This window comes from Aythya marila (genome assembly GCF_965140915.1).
Source record: "Aythya marila genome assembly, chromosome: 10".
Taxonomy (NCBI): Eukaryota; Metazoa; Chordata; class Aves; order Anseriformes; family Anatidae; genus Aythya; species Aythya marila.
In genome coordinates this window covers 4,445,698-4,461,733 of record NC_139051.1, presented here as the reverse complement: position 1 = coordinate 4,461,733, position 16,036 = coordinate 4,445,698, and the positions used below count along the sequence as shown (strand labels likewise).

General features: G+C 41.9%; 1 protein-coding gene across 6 annotated transcripts in view; it reads right to left on the bottom strand.

Annotated features, from left to right (window-relative positions):
• Positions 1 to 16,036, bottom strand: part of FOXP1 (forkhead box P1) — a 364,978-nt gene that overhangs the window by 209,929 nt on the left and 139,013 nt on the right. For 5 of the 6 annotated variants that reach the window (XM_082768411.1, XM_082768410.1, XM_082768404.1 and 2 more), the window contains one exon: positions 3,686 to 3,751. The gene's annotated coding sequence lies outside the window, so the exon portion shown is untranslated. Of the gene's footprint in view, positions 1 to 3,685; positions 3,752 to 10,994; positions 11,138 to 16,036 lie in introns of those variants that run through there. The other variant, XM_082768405.1, reaches the window with a different exon arrangement.

The following is a 16,036-nucleotide window of genomic DNA, read 5'->3' as shown; positions in this document are numbered from 1 at the left end:
TAAACGAAGCCACTCTTAGTTGTGTCCTGACAGACACTGACAGCTTCAGCTACATGACCAACACCCCACCCGCAGCAGACATTGAGAAGGGCCTCCCAGATCCCTACTGGCTGTGTTATAAGCACTGAGGCAAAATATTTCCAGCATGGCCATATGTAATTTGGGCTTGTTGCAGAGAAAACGGGAGAAAATCTCGAAGCAGCAAGTTGTCTGCTGCGTCACGTACTTCTGACTACAACACACTCAGAAGGCCTATGAACAGCCACACACTGCATCTTTGTGGAGCAATGGCTGTTTCTGTGCCGCAACATGCTTTAAGACCATTAGGTCAAAAGCAGGAAAAATCCAGGTGCCAAACTCAGTAGACATCATCCCTACTAACTTCCCATCACCTGAGGTGCAAGTATCACTGTCATCAGCCTGTACAGAAAACAGAAGTAAGGACCTCACCAGCACGTCTCCTGGAAAGCAACCAGTGAGAAGAGCACCTAGGAGAAGCTGCACACACTATTAACAAACTTCTGTTTCAGGGTTTTAACTTTTGTCTGGAGCTCCTCCTGTTAATGAATCACGCAAATACAAAGGAGCAGATGCATGCAGAGGCCAGCAAAGATGTGGCACAGCAACACACCAACCCAGTTTGAGCACTGTCTCTTCCTGATGGAACAAAATGGGGAGATTCCAGATGAAAAAATATTTTTTGGTGCCAAAACCACTTCGTTTTCCACACAAATTGTGCAACCCATTTTTGTACTGAGCTTAAGAAAAAAAAATATCGTTCTGACCTTTCTCTTAACTTGAAGGGAAGGGAGAAAATATATATAAATATACGTATACACACACACTCAAAGTTAGACCTCAGACCCACAGATTTATCTGTTGACCATCATCCAATGCTGAGTTACAGAAGGCAGCTTCTGTTTTATTATCGGCATTTAATCAACATTTAACTCTGGCAAGCATTAAGATTTGGAATTTTAAACTAAGTGTAACTTTGCTAAATCCTTTGTGTTGATTTTTCCCCCTGTTAAGGGTTTTCTAAAGGATTCTATCTTTGCTATCTTAAAGTCTGCATGTGTCTTTTGTTATCGGTAATGTACAACTTTAGTAGCATGTTTTGTACTTTTCAATTTTTCAACATGCAAGCTATCCTTGATTTACAATGCTCGCTGAATGGTGTTTGATTATTGAAAATGCTTTTACATACATTTAAACAAATGAATGCTCCTGGAAAACTAACACTATTGTCCATAATTCTGTAAAAATACATTTCCCCTCCCTTCTCCCCAAATCAAACATTTCAATTCAAATTCTTACTTTGAGGAAAAACTGGTATATAATTAGGCATTATGCCTAACAGTGCTAAATAAAGGAGAATGTAAACATCTTAATTCTGAAGGTTTAACCATCAAAGCCCCTTGCTGTATCTATTCAGTCTGCGCCTCTGTTCAGAGCTCTTTGGAGTTGACAGGAGAGAGGAAAAAAAAGAAAAAAAAAGCAGCAAACAAAACACAAGTATAAAAATCTATTTATCAGGTCTGTCCTGCATCCCACTCCGCATGCCCGAGGCCAGGCTCGCCAATGTTCCGGGGCGCTCAGGGCCACACGGCCGCTCCTCAAGGAGTACAGAGTCCTGCTCTGTAGCTGCACTGAGTGGCTTAACCGCTAACTCCGAAGATGGGATTTCACCTGAAATTAAGCTATCAAGCAATTGAGCTCAAACTCAATCAACCAAACCCTTAACCTTCCCTGTTTCAGTGGCACGGCTCTAATTAGGACTCTATCACTATTTCCATTACTATCTCCTATTCTCATGGTTTATTATCTCGGCAGTTTCAATTCTCACCCAGTTGAAATTTGACATCCAGTTTCTTAGACCACATATCACTCATGGCTTTATTTTATGAAACATTTTGCAAGATTATGGACAGACCCTGGAGCAAATAGCTTTCTGTTGGAAAGAGCACCCCACATAGCAGCGAAAGCAGGACAAATCCATACCTTGTCACATAACCAAGTCCTACCATTTAAGGATGCAGAGAAAAAAAATCTATTTTTAGGTTGTGAATTTTGTTTTGCAGTTTGAAAAGAGGTCTACAGGTAGCGTTTTGCATTTATCATAACCAAAATTCTTAATTTTGCCAGGTCACATAGCATCATGGCCCCACACTGACCATGGCTCCACAAGAATCCCGCAAATTCTGAGGCAGTCTGATACACCTGGGACTTTGTCTGTTTCCTTTCTTCACAGAAACCCACAGGGGGAACATCACTGTTGGGCAAGGAGGCACCATCTTAAACTACAGGATCTGCTCTTTCTTCAGTAGCTGAAATGCATCTAATATTCCATGGGATCCAACATTAAGAAAACAAACAAGCAAGCAAAAACTGTGATATTCAGATCTTGAAGAGAGGCATATATTACACAGCTTACATATATCATGGGGATGGCCAAGGACTGCACTATTCTCTTGAACTTCGTGAATTTCATCCTCACTAAATAGATATTTTTGGCAACAAAGAACTGAAAAAAAAACCCACATCTTCCTCAGATCTATTTTAATTTAAAACAGAAGAGAACGGGGACATTTTTCCTCTCTTGAAGTACATTTTAATAAAATTAAAAATAAAAATAGCTCTAATTCACTCTGATGCATTTAGTCACTCCGTAAAATTCTAAGTTTAAAATGAAATCACCATTTTATATTCAAACAAGGTCAAGAGAACAGTACTAACGAACACTGACATCACAGCGAACAGCAGCCACTGCTCAGCGCTTACATCAGTGTTGCTTGTTGCTATGGTGCTTAACCGACTATTAATTTCTGAAAGAAGGTGATTATAAAGCAGCCATATGAACCTCAGTCAGATGACACCCTTCAGTACCAAACACTGATCTGCGTTACTCCTGTCTTCTGCAAGTTAATTTTATGAATCACCACTTTTGTGATGTTAATATTCCTTTCCAACTCGAAACTTTGGACCAGAAGAGAGGTAAGGAGTTAATTTAGAAGGAAGGGACTTACATGTTGCTTTAAATAAAAATCGTTTTGCAGAGAGTGATATTTCTTTTCCTTTTTACTGTGTTCCAAAAGCCTAAAAAGCATGCGTTTTAATTCTTGCAGCGATAATAAGCAATCAAATTAACAGCTAAATTCTGCTCTCCGGTGCACTGCTGTAAACCCAGGAGCGTAAAGGCAGGGTGAAGCAGCACCACAGCTAACTTGACCATTCATTTCCCAGGGATTTGCCCCAACAAGGGAACCCTCCTGCAGGGCAGGGCTGCTGCAGCTCCCAGCCCAGCACCCGTGAATAGTAGCCATGGGCTAGCCACGTGGCCACCAAGAGGAACTGGAGCTGGGCCTTCCCACTCACAAAGAGGCTCCATTCGGTCCTCAGACAGCCCCTACAGCACATGGCTGAAAGCCCCAAAGGGCATCTTTGAGGCCTTTCTCCTGGAATGAAACCAGGCACCTAAACCATCGACTTCCCAGGCACAGCACGTGTTTAAGGCACAGCAGTGGCTCCAAAAGCTCGGTGCCAAGCCCAACCTTGCGGTTCTCATCCATGCTGCCAGAGGAGCCCTTGCTTATGTTTTACTAGGCACGTTCACGGGGGTTGCAGGATCAGGTCCTTGGTTCAGACATGCTTCAGAAACTATGTGTACAACAGTATTTGTATTTACCTTCTCCAGTTGCTCCTGTAAAGCAATCTTCAGCTACAGCCACCCGAAGAAGTCACTCTTCTTACCCTGCAGAGAAGAAGGCAACACACATGACTACCGGGTCAGCGTCAGCAGCACCACCCAAGCATTTTCATTGGCACCACATTTGCAAGTACAAACATAAATAAAGCAACAAATGAATCTAATCGTGTTTAATGGTGAATGACTTTCAGAGAGAGTTAATAAAAACAATCAAGTCACAGGGCTGCTGCTTATCAGTACCAGCCCGTGTGAGGCTCTTCAGTTCAACAAGAACAACTGGGTCTTTGGAAGGAAAAAAAGAAAGGGAGGAGAAAAAATAAGAACATGGAGATGAGACATCTTTGTTCTCTAGCATAAACTTTCCTAATCTTGATGTCTATCAATCTATTTTTAGTTTGAATAATATATGAGTTCAGTCCTTTGTTTCAGAAAGCTGACTATTGTCTGAATGGGTTCTCCTTACTTAAGGCATTTTAAGACCGGTTGTAACCATGTCTATTTTAGCTTCTGGATCCTTTCCTTTTTCATCCTTTTCTACAGAGACACAGCCCTCCATAAGCTTTTGAAACTAGCTGCATCTTCCACGCCTAATTCAAAAAGTTGTTTACTGTCTTGGGATTTCTTCTGGTTAAGCACAACCAGAGCACACCAAGTATGCCAAGGTGGTAAGAACAGCGAGTATTAAAGAGAGAAATAATTAAAGTGCATCTTTATAAAAAGTAGGAGGGAGAAAACAGCACGTGCAGTTTTTTTTACCCTGTATATTACTGCATCTTGTGTACTCTCTCTTATGCAAAAGAGTATGTAATCTTTTAAGAAACATGACAATCTGCCACTTTCTGTTCATGTAATTGGGATCAACATATGGTACAAGAGAAAAGAAAAACATTTGTTTATTAATTTAGATCAAGTTACTCACTCAAACCACTAACAGCATTCAGAATTAATTCCACATCAATTGACCGAATACCTTAATAAGAGTAAAATTATAACAATTCCACTGAAATGTTAATGTTCTGCTGCAGGGGTGCAGAGTAATATAGAGTAAAGCCAGAAAGAAATATGCGATAATTTGCCGACACAGATGACATCATATGAAACGGAAAGTCAGTGACATGTGGATGTGTAAGACAGTGCTACGTGAAACTCCGTTTCACAAAATTCACACAGTGAGGTGGAGTTTTGGGGGTGTTTGTGAAACTCACCAACTGGTAACTTATGCCATTTACATCAGTAGGTGAAGCTTTTTACTGAAGTAGTGAAATATCAACCTCTGGGAAAAATCAGAATCTTCGCAAAATTATTTCAAAAGAAAATGTACTCATCTGCCATTTATTTTGGAAGGAAAAATATTTTCACAGTGAGAATGAGGCATTACTTCTTTACCATTGAAACTGATTATTTTTCACCAGGAAAAAAAAAAAAAAAAAAAAAAAAAAAGGTTACCTTGAGATGAAATGAATATTGGTTTTGTCTGCTGCTCACTGGCATTTTTTCTTTTTTCTTTTTTTTTTTTTAAAATTTTTTTTTTATATTTTTTTTTTACAGTACTCGCAGCAAAATACCAGAAGATCAGGGGCCAAGCTGTGTACAAGTCTGCTGCATAGGAAGCTCTATGAGCTTCACTGGTACATGTGTAAGGCACCGATTCTGCACTCTAAAGGACATAACACTACTCCATCATAACAGGTCAGGTCTCACCTTCCTGAGAGTATGTAAAACAATACATCTTTTATGTAAAATACATGACCTTTGACATATGATGTGCTCTTAGATTAGCAACAATAAAGGCTTTTATCCTGCTTTGCAGCAGGGGTTATCTTGGACTTGACACTTTAAACCCCTTTTCATATTTATCTGGTTTATAAATTTTCTGGGTATTTGGCAGTCAGATCTCTCTTTGGCAGTATTTTGCAAGCAGACTTCATTTCTACCCTGACTCTTCCTGATAGCAAAAGAAACAACCTTAAAATGTACTTTTTGAGGAAACTGCTGAAAATTACACGTTTGCATAAAAAGTGCATACAATAAATCTTTTGGTAGTACTGTAAAAGACAGGTTAACTTTTTCTAAACATGGTTGTTATATATCTGAAACAAACACACCCCAAGGAAACCTGGTAACACTGGCCCGACGTTAACTCAGGGGAGACAAATGTGGTCAACAAAGGTCAACAGGCAGCGAGGGTTCAGGAGACTTCAGCTCTTCCCACGAATCAGTCACTGACTGATACCTGGGCTGCTTTCGTTTCTAGTTGTCTAAGTTGCTCTATAAGCTACCTGAATTTCAAAAAATTTGGATAACGTAGCACTGAAATTAAAATGAGCAGCAGAGACAGCTGTTCCCACCTGTGAAAATTTCTCATTAGTAGTCTAAAAGTTGAGTATCTCAAAATGCAGAAATACAAATACAGACTTTCCTCCTGAAAATGTTTATATGGGTGAGTGAATTGATGTGTGCAACACACATTCCTTCCATCACGCTGTCTTTAAGATAAACACAAAGCACCATCAACACTGCAAGTGTGTGTGTGGAGCAAACAAAGAAAAAATCCCAACCTACCAAAGCAAGACACTTCACTATACTCATATTTCCCCTCAAGGAGATGATTAAAATAGAAAACCAAACCACACACAAAAATCCACTTTGCGAGCACTAGTGGTCATCGTGTCTCATTTGTCGAGGGAAGCTCTCCAAACGCCTGTGACACAGTCCCACTGGCTTAAGTGGGATTACACACAGGGAAAAGTCCAAGCAAAACTACTTGCTCTGGTCAGATTTTACCAGACATTCCTGAAAACATCGGATTTGCTCGCCAAGCACCTCAGTTTACCCACCTGCAAGATAGGTAAATGTTTTTCTAATGCACTCTGAAATCCTTGAATACAGAAGTACTTTTTATAATAGCTGTTTGCAACGGGGTTTTGGAGAGACAGCCCTTAACAATCCTAAAAAGATCACAACCTGAGGCAGTGCCATGATGTTCTCAGCTGGCTTTAAGAGAAAGACCCCCTATTGCTCTGGATCAGGCCCTTTTCATTTGGTACAAGGGGACAAGACAAAAAGAGAAGAGGGCTTTGCCATTTTACCTGCTGTTGGGTCAGGCCATTTAGCACTTTTGATCCCCAAAACACTTATTTAATTTAGTGGTCTCCTCCACCAGGACATGGAGGTGATTTTGAGGCTGTAGGTTGGAGTCCCAACTCCATGTGATTACTGCAAAGCCAAATTAACCACAAATATGAAGAATATACAGAGATAGACAGTTCTGCAGAATAAAGTCCAAAATAAAAGAGCAACATTTTTATTAGTATCCAAATAGAATAGCCTTTGGTATAGACAGAAACAGATTAACAAAGAACTTGAACCCACACAATCTGGCTGCAAGTAATTTTATACAGGAAAGAAGCACATCAGTTGAACTGCTTCCCTGCTTAGAACTATTCACTTTTTTTTTTTTTTTTTTTTTTTTTTGCCAGTGTCCCAGCCCTGAGCAGCCTACAAATCATTACTGGAAACCTAAACTAGAGAGGGAATCTCCCTGTCATTACCTAGAAAGCACACTTTATATTCAGAGAGAGAGAGGGAAGAGAGAGAACACACACACACAACAGTGCAACAAAAAAATATTTCTGAATTTTTATTTCCATTGATCTTTCTCAGATAAGATCAGCTGAAATATATTTAATGTGTCTGATTAAAAATATTAACTAGCAGTTCTCCTGAAAGCTTTGAAATATCAAAACTTGTTAATCAAAATAAGCACTTCTGTGCAATAAATTCATCTAAATAAAGTGAACCATCTAATACAGCTATTTCCTTCCCTTCAAAATTCACTGAGTCACACACAGCCTGAAATGTGCCTTGCAATTGTCATTATTATTATTTTGTTATCCTGTAAGGGAACAGATGCACTCAATGATTTTGTTAACTATACATGTGTAAGAGAAAAAAAAATAGTTTTCATTTGATTTTTTTTTTTTCAATCCTGAAAATACAGGGTGTACACTGATCGGGAAGTGCAACAGCTGGCGTGAGGCATGCTTGTGGGCACAATCCTGTGGACAGGTTTCCTATCAGTGCACTCGGCTGGGCTACCTGTACCAACACACGCAGGTCACGTGTAGAACTGCTGTGAAGGTGTTCAGAATAGCCTCTTGAGTTTTATTGTCCCCCCCTTTTTTTCCCCTCCAGGAACCTAGCGACCTAAATATATATATATTAAAGAAAATATTTCAAATACTCTGAAGAAAATTATTTTTTTCTGACCATTATCAAGGTGCCTACTTTTTATTGCGCAGTGCATACTAAATATCACAGGGCACAGTACGGGAGAATTTCTTTACCAGGAGTCATTATCACCTCCTCAGAAAGTGAAACGCAGGTGAACAGTAAAACTGCGAGAGCCTAAGTGCACTTCTTTTCACCTCGCTTTGAAGAGGGGGAAATGGATTTGGTACAGGCCAAAACCCAGGGATATTAACGCTCACTGCCTTGCTGCTTCTCGGTGGAAGGAGTGAGCAAATCGTACCGCATTTTCATTTTCAGTCATTAGCAGGCTGTTCAGAATTCCTGGCTGGTGCTTTTTATTTATTCTAAACAGAAGTAAAATTAAAATAAATAACGGCACGAGGACAAAGCTAGGCACGGCACATTTTCCCTTTCAAAATAATATTACCTTTCAAGTCCACTGTAACCTTGGAAAAGAATCACTCGGCGTAAGCCAGTGCTACAGAACTAATCACGCTCCATCCCTGCCCTGCTTTTTAATAGCTCTGACAGGAAACACGGGTGCAGCTCGCAGACAAGTTCAGAACAGCTCGCTTCCAACGCAGAATTTGCACGCCGACTGCCAGTCTCGCATCTCTCAGTGACGGCTCGGTTATTAGCCTCGCACGCAGCGCTCTGCACACCAGAGCTGGCCAGAGATGGGAGCTGAGCCCTGCAGACTCCAGGACCCCAAAAGCCACCCAGAGCCCACCCAGAGCCCACCCAAGGGTGCGAGGCCATCTCCCCAGCACGGCCAGCCTGCGCCCCCAGCGCTGCCGCCTGCTCCACGCTCTCGCAATCCCCCCCTGCTCCTCGAAATAACTCTGCCAGCCTCGGTGCCAGCCTCGGTGCCAGCCTCAGCCGCTTTGGGGCTGCTTCCAGCGCCCTCCTGCCAACTTGACCTCGCCTCAGCGGAGGCATGGCAGGAGCACCCCTTCCCCTTCGCCTCTGTGGGCGTAGGGCTTGTGGCGTCTCTGAGAAGCCAGAAAAAGAAAAAAAAAAAAAAAAAAAGGAAAAAGGAAAGAATAATAATAATAATAAAAAAAGCCCGTTACTTTTCGAGACTCCCCCAGCAGTCACTCAGGGCTGCCTGGCGAAGCGACACCCCTAGGAAACGCTGCCGCTTCCCCCGCCGTGACCTGGGCGCCGCTCTCGGCTCCTCGCTTCAGCCGCTGCCGGCCCCGGCCGAGGGGCAGCGCTCGCAGCCCGGCACGGCTCGGCGAGGCTCGGCGAGGCTCACCGCCGCCACCGGGGGCCGAGCCGAGCCGGGCAGGGCCGAAGCGGGCCGAAGCGAGCCGCCCCGAGGGCCCCCGGCCCCCTCAGCGCCCCTCAGGCCCGGCGCCAGGGCCCGGCTCTTACCTGGCGGCCGAGCGCGGCTGCTGGTCACGGCCATGGGGAGGGACCGGCGAGGTATCCCTGCACAGCCGGGAAATATTGAAGGCTAAAAACAATATTTGCTGTTTTACCTTTGAAGCTTTAACAAAAGCTTTGTTTTAGCATTTACCTCGGTGTGCAATAAGAGTTAATAATCAAATCCGTCCCAACCCCCACAAATGTTAAACAAAAAGATAAAAGAAATGCAAATAGCTATTGTCATGGAAAGTTAAAGTACCTGTCTGTATTTTTAAGTGAAAACTATTATCTCTATCAATCAAAATTTAAGAATACAATAGCACTAATCACACAAGGTGCTTTGACTGAGGTACTTTTCCTCATAAAAAGTTTTTTTTTTTTTTTTTTTAACTGGTGCATAAAAGTAATACGCTTACAATTAGATATGGTATTTGTAATTTTGTTATTAAAAACCCTCGGCAGTCTTTATTGTTAATAAATGCCTCTGAGTCTGTGGGCTGATTTGTACCCAAGAAGACCAAAGTCCCTACACATTTTAATAAGGTTGATGAAATTTTATTCAGATTCTCACACTTTCCAACATGTGGTGGAACAGCACACTCTTCTGTTTGAGAGGAGTTACTCAAACGAAGGAAATAGTTAATTGGTAACCAAAACTACTACTTCTGGCCTCGGTGCACATTTTCCACATTTCTCCCAACGCTGTCTGTACTACAATCGTCTGCTTTGAAGACGTGCCCTTTGTCATCTTTTCTTTAATTTTTTATACCAATTCCCTCTCATTGGACCCCGGCGTTCTCCTAAGGCAGCGTATGCTGCATATACAGTATACATTGTGCAGGCACACCGCATGGATTTTCTGGAAAGTCATTTTTAAAACTAATTTGTTCAGACTGAATCAGAAACCGAGCTGCACTGTTAATAAGTGCGAGAGCGAGCGAGAGTAATTACATCTATATTAAAAGAAAGAGCTCGAGATTAAAATACCTATAGTAAATAGTTAAGCTAGGATGCCATTATGCAAACTCTGCTCTCATGGAGGGATGTCTCCCACACTGAGGAGCAATAGGACTGTCATTTTTTCCCCCTGCAATATCAGGTTTCCTACTCCACAGTTCTGGTACTCTGCATCATGGCTAACATCTCTAGTGTGCTATTAATATCAATGAAGAGACGATTCAATTTCCACATAAGAAAAACCTTCCTATTACAGCGCAGACATTCTAGTGAGGACCCTTGCTAAGGAAACAATAAAGACCAGAGTTTTTTTTTTTTTTTTCTCTCCTTCTTCTCTTTTTGCTGCTGCTTTTGCAGTTCTGTGTTGCACACTGTTTGAAAGCTTTTAGCTAACAATGGAAGCATTATCTTCAGGATAGTTACAAAACAGGATTTGTTAGTACAAAGAATAATAACACCGAACTCACTCCCCCCGCCGCCCCCCCGCAAATACCTGCCTATTGCAGCACGGCATTTAGGACTTTATTCGCAACTATATTCCAGAAACACCTGTATTCTTCGTCTAATTCCCTGCAACAAACTCCCTGAACGGACCAGGTTTGCTTCAGGAGCTTTGGACAATTCAGACAAACAAACAAACAAACATTTTCTGCATTTTTAAAATGGAAGAGAAACAAAAGTATCTTATTCTACCGCAGTGCAAACTTACCCATTAATGAGGAAGAAAAGGCTGAGGGCTGTACGTACAGTAATTCCCAACCAACTGCAGAAAGTTGAGAGTTTGAAAACACTAAAGCACTTTTGACTATCCAGCCTTTCTGTGCTTCAACACTGGCTGCAGTGTAAGGAAGGACTGAAGGTATGTGGTCTAAACACAACAAAAGCCACTGCCTTACTCTAGATTAAATATGCAGGAAGAGGCCCCTTTGCATAAACACAAACACTCAGCAAATGAGTAACTGGCTCAAATCAGACGCCTGCTGTGCATTCTACCTGTCCTGATCTCTGACAAGCTACACAGCTTGTTTAAGGGGATAGGAGCTACAAAATCAAATCAAATCATAGAGCTAAACGCTTTCCTCGTATAATAGTAAATAACAACAGCACCAACAACTCAATGCCAAACGTTCATTTCTAATCTAAGCATTGCTCTGGAAAAAAAAAAAAAAAAAAAAAAAAAGAAATGAATCGTGTGCTGTGCCTGCTTTGGCTCAGCCACCCATCTCACCAAAGCAGAAACACAACCAAACACCACCTGTAAAATTCATTTTCATTAACTGTAGTCAAATCCAGTACATTGCCAGCCCAGTTTTTCTTAACAAGGTTTTGAAATTAATAGAGACTTTTGATTGAGTTGACATATTAAATCTGAATTCGCTTGTACTGTCCCTGTGTTTTATTTACTATATAAAAAGCATTCCACATACAAATCTATTTTAGCTGTTCTGAATCACTGCATAATGCACACCTATTTGTAGTTTATTTGGGGAAAAGGAAAAATTCTTAAGTTTCCCCTAAAAACGTTATTTCCAAAATATTAGTCTCGCAAAACAACCCCTCCAGACTATATTTAATTCCAAAAACAACTAAATTAGAGACTGTGATAACCACCAAGCACCTCTCAGCATTTATTATTATAATCAAATATACATAATTATATACGGTGATTTACTCTTGCTTCTAGAGAAATAAATTATTTTTCAGTCTCGTGCATATTTCTATACCAGAAACAGAATGAAGCAGCAAAATTTTAAAGCAATTGGAATTCACCAGCGTCCCTTCCTAACTTAAGGAGTCAAATCACATTGACCTCCTGTTCTAAGTCCTAGCGACATGTTGGGTTTAGTAATTTAATTATTTTTTAATAACTTGCAGCATTAAATGATTGCCATTGGAACACAAATAAGATTACACTCTTCTGTCTTACTCTCCTGTGCTCCAGACTACAGTGCAACATGGACAACACGACTGCTCTCGGCACTGAAATTTCATTCTGAAAGCCCACTTACGCACACACACACACCGGTGCACGCAGGCAGACACACGCAGATTCAGGCTTTAAAAGAAGCAGCACACATTTACTGAAATAATCTGCAGCACGTGCTCGAGGATCCAAAGGACAGTGGATATAACTAAAGGTTCTAATGAGAAGCAAGTGTGTTCAGTTCAGCTGAGCACTCACAAAGAAGGGAGGGAGTTTTTACTTTTCCTTGGATTAAGCTCACCACGTCAAAACAAAATTGCTAAGAAAAGCTGGTCAAGCCTAACAGGAAAAAAACCTCCCCCCAACACCCCCCACAAAAAAATCCTGCAAGAAATTTTAGAGCCCCCTGTATCATTCACTATTTTTGCATTGAAATGACCTTCCAAATAAGGTGTTAAATAATACGTTTCACATAGATGATAGTGATCTAACCTTGATGCAAATAAACCATAGAACAAAATTTAATCAGTATATCACTGTGTAAAAGCCTTTGTCCATCCCAATGGAGCTTCTAATGACTGTTTTGGCAGTTCTGGCTGGTAGTTATGCCTCCCTGCTCATATATATCTCATACTGGTTGAGCAAGCTAATGGAACTGCTGTTAGTGGAATCCAATATTAATACCCTGCATTGTGCAAAACTGGATGCAACTGAATATATTATACAATTACAGGTAGTATCTAATTCCATAGGTATTAGACACCGAACTCAATTAATATTTTAATAAAGTGAAATAAATACTATGTTTCAGTTAAGTTATATACGAAGTCTGGGTCTGCCAGTCTTCCTGCTGTAAGCCTAATCTATACTCTATACAGAACAGACATAGGACCCTGACAAAAATTGGCAGGCAAGCTTTAGATGCTGAGTGACACATACTGATGCACAGAGTCAAAGATGTCATCCTCATGCAAGCTCCACTAGTTACGAGCTTGAGAGAAAATGAAACAACAACAAAAAAATAACAAAATAAAACAAAACAAAAAAAAATGGGGGGGTGAGAGTGGAGCGAGACCTCCAGAAAATAAACAGGGTGTACAGTTTCAAAGGCTACAGACACAGACATTTCATTGTTCAAGCCAATTATCAGTGGAAAATAATAACAACAGATGGATTCAGAGTCACTGACTTTTCATATGCACTTCATCTCTGCACAACAGATGATGAAATGCGAGAGCTATCTCGGAAAGGCAAAACATCTTTCAGTAAAAGAACTCTATACTCCAGATGGGGACCTTCTAAGGCAGCTGATTATCTTCTTATAATGTTGTAAGATAGACTTACTAAAACATTTCAAGAACCGATCAGATAGGATGAGCACAATAGCATCATTATTAGAAGCAAGTTGCTTCAGCCTCAGACTTGTGACTGAACTAGACAGAGATTTCAATAAGGTCAGAGCTGCTCGTTGCCCAGTTTTACATCAAGTGCTCCTGGCTCCAACAAAGGACACGAAGCAGCCGCTTACAACCTGGGCAAAACGTCGGGTCGGCTTTGCCCAGAGAGGGGACACAGGCGTGGAGCCACTGAGGCGGTGTCTGCGAGCAGGAGAGCCAGCAATCGGTCCCGACAACGGTCCCGCCACCGTGAGCGAGGCGAGCCCACTCCGTTTCTGCAAGCACGCCGCCTCACACAGAGGCAAAACATATTTACAGTCACGATCATTTCCACTGTAATTGTTAAATGCAGAGGGCCCTCGTCACCCCGGGCCTACAGTGATGCGAAGTGGGAGGAAACCCAGCTGAGTCAATGGAGTTGTGCTGGTGCAAACCAGCCAGAAGGGAGACAAATTCTTTCTTACAAAGCTTTTACAAAAACTCAGCTTTTTATGGGAAATAAAGCATAATTTGCTTTCAAAGGGAAATAACAAATACATGTAAATTTTGGTGGTTCCGGTGATAAGCAGTTCCAACAAATGTCACAAACACCCAGTTAAGAACCACCTACCTATCACAACCTTCTCCCACTCAACCTGAATACCACAAAGTATGTGTTTTTGATAACATGAATCAGGTATACCACAATCTCAAAACTTAAAAAAAAAAAAAAAAAAAAAAAAAAAAAAGTAGTGGAAAAATTAGCTCATTAATCTTTAAGACAACATTTCTTTAATGGAAGAATACTACATAACTAGTGCACTAAAACAAACTGGCTGCCATTTCCACAGTTTCATCTCCATTAACACTGTGAGGAAAATTTAAAAAATGACACACACTGGAAATCAATACCACATACAGAGGGGTAACAACACACACGCTGAACTTGCACCTACTGCTAATTTATTTCACAAGTTGCAAAATATTTTATAAGTACAGGGCTGTTGACTTCACAAATGCGAAGGGAAGGGATGAGTTTGCGGGTGCGGAGCACAGTGTTTCCCTTCTTTGTGAAGTACTTTGTCAAAAGTAGATTCACAAGGGAACATACGAGCAAAGAGTAAATTTTGCCCAGGGCAAAATTCTGCAACTGCTTTAAGAAGCAAACAAGAACACAAAAGATGTGTAATACAACCATCTGGCTCTACTCATGCTATATCAATAATCCCCAAAATTTATCCCCACCCCCTTAATCAACCCACACTGATGCCACAAAACCAAATGGCATCACTTATGCTTCCTGCCCATCACATTTTGAAATGATATTTAATATGCATACAGTACATATTTGCATGTTAATCAATTTCTTTAAGAAAAAAAATATTTTTGCTTCTTGAGCTATTAGTTCAGCTTTTTCTACTTATTCACACTGGGATCTGTAAAACCACTAAGAAAGTCCTTGTGGTAAAGATACTCTCATATCGACACAGTGCGTCAGGTATCAGGATAACGTACCGGTCAAAATTTCAATCTCTTCTTCTCTCTAGTTTAGTGTCACAGTGTGAAAATAGCAGAGGGTGAATAATAATGTGCCAGCAAAATTATCTGTTCAAGAAACATGGGTAAGCAATCCATTTTGAACTCAGTTCGGGGTGTGTTTCTAAGCATCGCCCCGTGCAGGATGCGAGGAGGGCATTATGCAGAAGGGGAAGGGGATATATACCCTACGTGTCGTTCCCATCTGGAACATCAAATATTGGCACCAGTTGCCCACCATCCCGGAGCCATGGCAAAGACCAATGTCTTCCCACTGAAATGCTATTTCAAGGCACGAGGTGTTTTCTCCTCCCCAGGGGCAGTGGCACACATTTCCCCTAACCCACAGGATGGGCAGCAGCCTGGGGCTGAATCCTCTTTCAAACCCCAAGATAAAGCGCATGAAAACCCTGAGTGGTGCCATGGGCTTCTGGGGAGGAAGGCAGGGAGCTCCAGGTCTATGAGGAGGGTTGTGGATGGGGATGCCCAACATGTGGTGGCTCATTCCCTCACCAAGCGCATGGGGGGGTAAAGCCTCGCCACGTCCAGACAGACAGACAGACAGACGGCCTCAGCGGCCCTGTGGGCACTCCCACGAGCAGGCCGGGCCTGGCGCGTTGGACCGAAAGCGCGGCCCCGCGTTTGTTTGGGGTTGGCTCCGTTCTTGAGGGAAAATCACCCGCGTAACCATCGTGATTCATAGCGCGAGCACGCGTCGTGAAAACGCTACCAAAAACAGCACTTCAAAGGCGGCCGCTCTCAGGCGCGATGGCCGCAGCCCCGGCTGCTGACTCAGAGCTCTTATTCTTAATTGACTTCTCTGCAACAACACACCCCAGCCCAAACCCCGCTCCGTGCTCCGAAACGCCGCGGCAGAGCGAGGCTGAGCCTCCCGCCCTGCTGCCTCCTCGGCAG